The sequence below is a fragment of the Cuculus canorus genome, chromosome 9 (assembly GCF_017976375.1).
Source record: "Cuculus canorus isolate bCucCan1 chromosome 9, bCucCan1.pri, whole genome shotgun sequence".
Lineage (NCBI taxonomy): Eukaryota > Metazoa > Chordata > Aves > Cuculiformes > Cuculidae > Cuculus > Cuculus canorus.
In genome coordinates, this window is record NC_071409.1 from 14,416,108 (window position 1) to 14,422,970 (window position 6,863).

The 6,863-nt window shown below is 48.6% G+C and overlaps 1 long non-coding RNA gene across 1 annotated transcript; it reads right to left on the reverse strand.

The window, feature by feature from the left end:
- Positions 1-653: 653 nt before the first annotated feature.
- On the reverse strand, positions 654-6,658 carry LOC128853080 (uncharacterized). Its single transcript, XR_008451321.1, has 2 exons — positions 6,008-6,658; positions 654-2,807 (listed from the first exon to the last, which is right to left on the reverse strand). It is a non-coding gene; the product is annotated as an uncharacterized LOC128853080 (long non-coding RNA).
- Positions 6,659-6,863: the final 205 nt, after the last annotated feature.

The following is a 6,863-nucleotide window of genomic DNA, read 5'->3' on the forward strand; positions in this document are numbered from 1 at the left end:
GGCCATTTTATACAGTTTCGGGATCGATCCTTCCCTATTTGCTATGTACCTATGCAAATAAATATCCCATTCGATTCATGTCCATATTGTAGAATTTGCCTGCTTCTTACCCCTTTAATATTTAATTATTTAAAACAAAGAGGAATCCTATGGGAATTTTTATCTCAAAAAATAGCTGACTTATTCTTGTCATCAGAAACAGAAAAAGCTGAGAAAATCTAATTCTTTTTAAGTCCTAAAACCGAAACTCAAATAAGAAGGACAAGGAGAAAAAAAATCTTAAAACCTAGAAACGAAACTTCCCCCTGCTCTTTTTACTCAAAAATTCTTTTTTTTTTACTGTAGCTATTCATAGTCATACCTAAATGTAGTCTACTAATACATTATTTAACACTCTAACTACTGGTATAAAAAAAAAATAAAATACTCTGTTGGTAATATATTTAATTGAATTCTTTTCAGAGACAGCTTGTTATTGCCAGATATGCTTTTAGAGATAGTACAGAGAAATAAAAGAATTTCAGGAGGCAGTAAAACAAATAATTACCATTTTCACCATTACTTCCAGATACCCTCCCATCCAGTCACTAAATCCTTTAAGTCTAAATCAAAGGGTTTCAGTGAAAAAAATGTATAGATCATGTCAAAGAATATAAAATTTATGTTGATGTTTTATTTGAAGAGAGAAATTGAAATTCAGTAGAGTCCACGTAGCGTTCTACTGGCTGAGACATCCGAGGAGGTATTATTAAAGAAAAAAAAAAACCAGGCTGGTTTAGCCTGAACTTTAGAGGCCTGTTTCAAAATGATCAGGATCGATGCAAATCAATCTTTTAATTTCAATGTGTTTGTGCCCATAAAACTTTGAGGCATCGTTCTTCTGCTGCTTTTTAATATCAGGGCTCTGCAAGATTCACCGAGGCACGAGTACAGGAGTAATAAATAATACTGTTAACTATCCAAAGCAAGCACTGCCTTCATTATGGTTTTTATTTTTTTCTCCAACAAAGCAACCACTTTCACATTAGGTTTGAATTAGCTCAGCCTAACTCCTTAGCACCAAAGTATTTGTAGGGGTTAGTGGAGGTTTTTAATCTTGACGGCTGAAAGTTGATGGATCTGCTGAGAAGGAAAGAGGTGAGTGGTACCACACGGCTACAGGCCAGGGATATCCAGCTTCCGTGGGTCACAAGCTTCACATTGTCATGGGTGCCAGGACTGACAACATTTGGGGACAAGCAAGGGAGCAGGCTGGACATGACGGCGAGGTGAAGGCCCCCCCCACCACATCCCGTGCCCGGACAATCCTTGCCTGGCATGGACCCTTCAAAACACTGCCAGGCTTTGGGCCATAAGTGGTTAAAACTTGATTGGGACCCGGGAGGGGTGGGAGCTAATTATCTGTGGCTGGAAAACCATAGGATGAAGTTTTAAATTCAAAGACGAGGCAGAGATGGCGTGGGGCCGTAGGTGTTCGGTGGGACAGGGACAGTCCTTTTGTACCTCCTGGGTAACTGATCTTTACTCACAGTCGTGTGGGAGATGAGGCAGGCAGACAGGCAGGTATCTCCCTCCTTTGCTTATGTGGGAGGAAAGTAATTTTTGACAGGCAAGTCTGCACTCTCTCCTGGCAGACAGAGCTAAGCAGATATGCCAGTTATTTGGGTGATTTCGCAGGAATATGCGGGATTTCATCTGAGCATGGCACAGGCATGCAGCGTTCCTTTATCGGAGCAGTTCTTGTCACAGGGTATTGGTATGAGTGTGATTCATTACTCCAAACCGAGCGCCCGCACATGGCACAGAGGCAGCGATGTACTCTCGGATGGCATCGTTGCACGGAGACACGGATAGCTGCACACCCCTCGGTGGCCTTTGGCTGTTACTCCCTCCCTCTGTCCACCTCTCCATCTCTCCAGTCCTGTCCTCCAGGGCGCCCCATGCCCCCTAGCACAATACTGGTCCAGCTTCTGCTGCTGGCAGATGCCAAGTGTCACCTATGGCCACCTAAACCCTCTGCACAAGGTGTGATGGGAGCACAGGAGTTGGGTCAGGGGCTCACAGATAGCGGTCGGTGGGCTGATTCGGAGCCGAGCTGGGCAGGGGTGAGGTACGGCCGGGTGTGCCCAGGGCGTGCTGGAACAGCCGGGCTCCACCATGACATTCAAGTTTTTCCACTTCCAGTCCTTTCTCTCACAGTAACGACCAAGCCAGATCACAAACACTCCAATTAAAACAAAAATGGAAAAAAAAAAAAAAAAAAAAAGGAGAAGCGAGCAAGAAAAAAGGAGCCCCGATGAGCATCGCAGCACACCACTCCCTGCCATTTCCATACACCCGGCTGCCGCTCCCTCTTCTCCTCCCAGCCAGAGCCCATGCCTCTTCCGATACCCAGGAAAACATTTTGTTCAGCATTAAAGGCTAAAGCTAACACATGACCAGTGAGAGGCAGCGGTTTGTTTAGCTCTTGGAGTTTATTTTAATTGTGGCCTTGTTTTGTAATGAGGACGGCTGCAGCAGGGGGAGCCTTCTGGGAACCAGGGGGCTGTTCCGGAGGAGTTTCCTTATCAATAAAAAGTCTCATCTACTTAAATTAACAAGAACCGGATGGGATGCGTACTCAGCTGCTTTGTTTTCTTGGAACGTAAACTGTAGACATTTGCTTATTAAAGATTTGAGTGGTTGTCTGGGATCACAGGTCTCCTCCATGTGCTACCTTTGACATCCCCAACCTCCTGTGGGAAGGAAGGAGAGGGAGAGAGAGAGCCCCGCATTCATGCTGACACGCAGAAAACAGCCTGGTAAACCTGAGTAGGTTGTTATGATGATGCATGAAAAAAAGGAAGAAAAAGAAAAATCATGTGATTTTTATGCAAATCAGGTGAATTGGACAGTTAAAAAACTCTAAATGTCAGGTAGATAAGATCACATACACCTAAGAGCAATGTCATGATATTCTTTGCAAGTTATATTCATACTGGAAACCAAAACATGTTACAGAAATCGGACACCCACAAAAGGCTCTGCGATTGCACTGAGAACAGGTTCCTGCAAAGCACCAGCCTCGGACAAAAAAAAAAAAAAAAAAGAAAAAGTACAAAAGTAGGTTAGATTAGAAAACAAGATAGTTGAATTCAGCCAGGGAATAGGCTGTCCCCACACAGCGTGCAGCCTGGCCTCAGTGCACACGCATTAATATGCACAAAACTCCTTTTCAGTAACGTTTGTGCAGCGGCATCCGGCTCCGAAACAGGCAGGCTGCTCCCGCAACGCATCCTTGACTGCCATAGGGAAGGGGAGAGATTTATGGGCCCTCTCCTGTCAGGTTAAACTTTTCTCTCCCAGACACATCTTTTTTTTTCCTTTCAAAGTCCTGGCAGTTCTTTTGCATGGGGATGGCTTGAAGGAGTTAATTTCAAAAGAAAAAATTATAGTGGGGCACTGTTTATTTAAGTGGGAGTTTTGTAAAAGACGAAGCACTTCTTTCCAGGAGTGTAGTTCACCTGGGAAAAATATGCACCGGTCTCTACTTAAAAACCACTCTACGTCCCCTAGGGGGGACAACCCAAACCCCGAGGTCTTCCCTCACCAAGGAGCAGCAAGCACCTCCAAATCTGAAGGCCTTCATCAACAAAAAGCAGCTCTCAGGGAGGGCTAAATCATTTCACACTGTTTTGCATCCCGCACGCCAGCACGCAGGCAGAGGGGTTGCTTTTCATCCGAGGGGCTTTGCCCAGGGAAAATGAAGAGGCTGGAGTGGGACGCCCTGTGGAGGGGTGCAAGGCACCCGTAGCGATGCCCACTGCTGCTCCTGCCTCTGCTCCTCTGAGCCGCTCCAGTGTGCCCAGAAATACCCTTGCAAACTTCAAGGGGCCATTTTCCAGTAGCATTGCCCTTATCCCAGCATCCCCTTCGCAAGACAGCACGTCAGGGTCCAAACCCCTGCCTAAGTGAGGGGCTCTCTGCAGGGTACGGGGGAGTTTTTGAGAGGGGTGCACGGGGCTGGCTCCCACGGTGGGGTTACAGCCGCCCCCCACTAATGAGGCAGAGCTGCTGCCCTGTGACGTGCCACACCGGCACCTCGCGGGTGTGCAGGAGCCACACTGAGTCCAAGGCCAGCCGAGAGCATCCCACAGCCAACATGGGGGCTGCTGGTAACTTCCCACCTCCCCAGCAAACATCCCCGACACAAGGCTGCATTTCCTCACGTCAAAGTGAAGCCACTTGCTGTTGGCAGCGAGAGAGTCCGTCCCATCGGGGCATCGCTGCCCGACCACCTGGTAGCCACCACCACTAACTGCCAAGCTGGTCCACAGAGCTGGGACCAAGATGGGACAGGCAAGGGAAGAGGGTGGCAAGGCCCTGCTTGGCTCTGACCCCTCTGGCTGATGTGAGGAGTCCCAGGGAAAAGACCCCATCCCTGGCACTCCAAACGCCTGGCGAGGCACTGTGGGGACCGCTGCTGCTTTTAGGGTGCAGAAGAAAGCAGTGGGAGGTGAGGGTGGGTGGCAGGAGCCCCATGGAGCTGTGGCCCGGCCCCATGTAATGGAAAGGGGGAAAGAGAAGGTAGGAAACCAGAAAAGAAAAGCAAAAAAAAACCCACAAAGGCACCCAAGCCGTCCAGTTCCCAACCCAAAGGGGATGCTGGTGGCTGCTCTCTATGTTCCCATACCGAGGAGGCTTAGAATGGAAACTCTGCTGCAAGCCCAGTTTGGCAGGGGCCAGGGAGAGTGAGAAATCTCCCCTCTAAAAGTGCTACTTGAACAGAAGCTGTGCTCGACCTCGGGTCTCCAAAAAAATAAACCCCAAGCAGCAGCCCTCTCGCTGCTCCCGACCGTCCCACAGTCACTGGTTTCTGCCAGGCACACACTCCAGCTAAAGCGAAAGCATCACACGCTGCAGAGAAATGACAAACAGAAAAGATCTGTCCCCTCCTTTTCTTTTAATTCCATTGCTGAAAAAAAAAAAAAAATAAGAAAGAAAGAAAGAAAAATCAAAATCCCGGAGCAGAGTTTATACGATTGGGTCCATTCTTCCTTCGGCCACTTGCAGACACCCCCGGGAGCCTCCTCTTTGCCCAGGGCCGAGATCGGAGCCGCACAGCCCGAGTTGCACTCACTCACTGGGAATTGCATATTGCTTTTTAACTACAGGAAAGCCGTCTCTCCAGCATATCTGTACCATCTCAAGTGTCTCAGGAGTACCATCCCTGCCTTGCCACCGGGCTATTTTTAATGATAAGATGAGCTGGATTAGCAGAAGGGCTTTCTTCCTAATGTTTTTTTCCCCTCCTCCTTGCTTTAAAGCGTTTCAGTTCAAGGGCTGAGCTGAGAAATCAAAATAAAAGCAGCACCCAGGGACTTTGTGTCCGAGGTGGCCTCTTCGTGGGGCTCGGCAGTGGCTGAATCGGTAGCTCCGAGCAACTGCATTAGTGGACCGAGGGCACCATGACCTGCGGTGGTTATTCTCGTAAACAAATTTCTATTAATTGCAACAGCTCGGGAATGCCATCGCAGCCTGGAGCGTGCCCTCGCTCTGCTCCCGGCCACGGCACCTCGCAGCCCCAAAAAACCAACAGGGCAAGAAAAATGGAGACTTGCGAGCTGCTGATCCACCTCCCCTCAAGACAAATCCTCGCAGCAGGCCCTCTTGAAATAAATACATGAGGCTGGGGGATAGAGAGGCAGAAATCTCAATCTGAACAGATTTACATACAGGGCAATACATTTCCATACAGGAATGAGGTGACAGGTCCCCTCCCTCTACACCCCTCCTGCAAAATCCATCCAAGACATAGGTTCAAAGGCTTTGCGTTATTTCCCCCCTACGCCACCACCCCACACCTCCCAGCAAAGGCAGAAAGTGCCATAATAAAACCCCTTCCAGAAAAGCCAACGCGGTTTTACATCCCCGGCACAGTCCCACATTTCCATACAAGCAGAGTATTCGCAGACTTACAGGTTATTTTGCAATAATAACAACAAAAGCTACAAAGAATTTAACCCACCACTCCAGAGTCCTGGAAAGGAAAAGAGAAAACGGATCAAAAAAAAAAAAACCAAAAAAAAAAAGAGGGGAAAAAAAAGAAGAAACCATCATTGGTGGTTTTTTTTGGTCAGGAGAGTCTCAGCAAAAAAAAAAATTAATAAAAAACTAAAACAAGAATTAAAAAAATAAAGGACTATTAAAATTAAAAAATAAAGGAATGAGGGGAGCATATGGGGTGGTCTTTAAAGAAAAAGCTTCTTTTCCCGAGTGTAAATCCCATCGGAGGCTGTAAGCGCAGCTGTTTGCAAAAATTATCTTTAAAAAAGCTGATTGAGGGAAAAATAAGTAAAAATCCAGTGCAATGCAGCAGCATCCTGGCTTTGCTCGCTGGGTTGTTTTTTTTTTTAGAGGGAAGTGTTGTTTTTTAAAGGCGAAAGTGACACCCCCCAAAAAAAACCCCAAAATTAAAGAGAAACATAAACAATTTAAAAAAAAAAAATAAAGGCGTATTTTTTTCGGATCTCTTCCTTTCCTCTCTCTTTTCAGAGAGGGACGGGAGGCAATGGGGGAGGTGGGATGTGTATTTGCACCGCCCGGCGTCGCACCCCGGGACCCCCCGTTCGCCGCCGCCGCCGTCGCTGCTGCTCCTCCACGGCCCCGCGCCGCCACCCCGCCGCGCCCCCACGTCACACACAGCACCCGCCGCCACGTGACCCGCCGCCCGGGCGCGACCACTGCGGAAGGGGGGGGGGGTGTGAAGATGGGAGGGGGACTCGGTGCGACCCTCGCCGCCGCCGGCGCCCTCCCGGGTTGCGCGCCCCCCCCCGCGCCGCCCCTGTCGGGGGCGGCGCGGGGGGGGCGCGCAACCCGGGAGG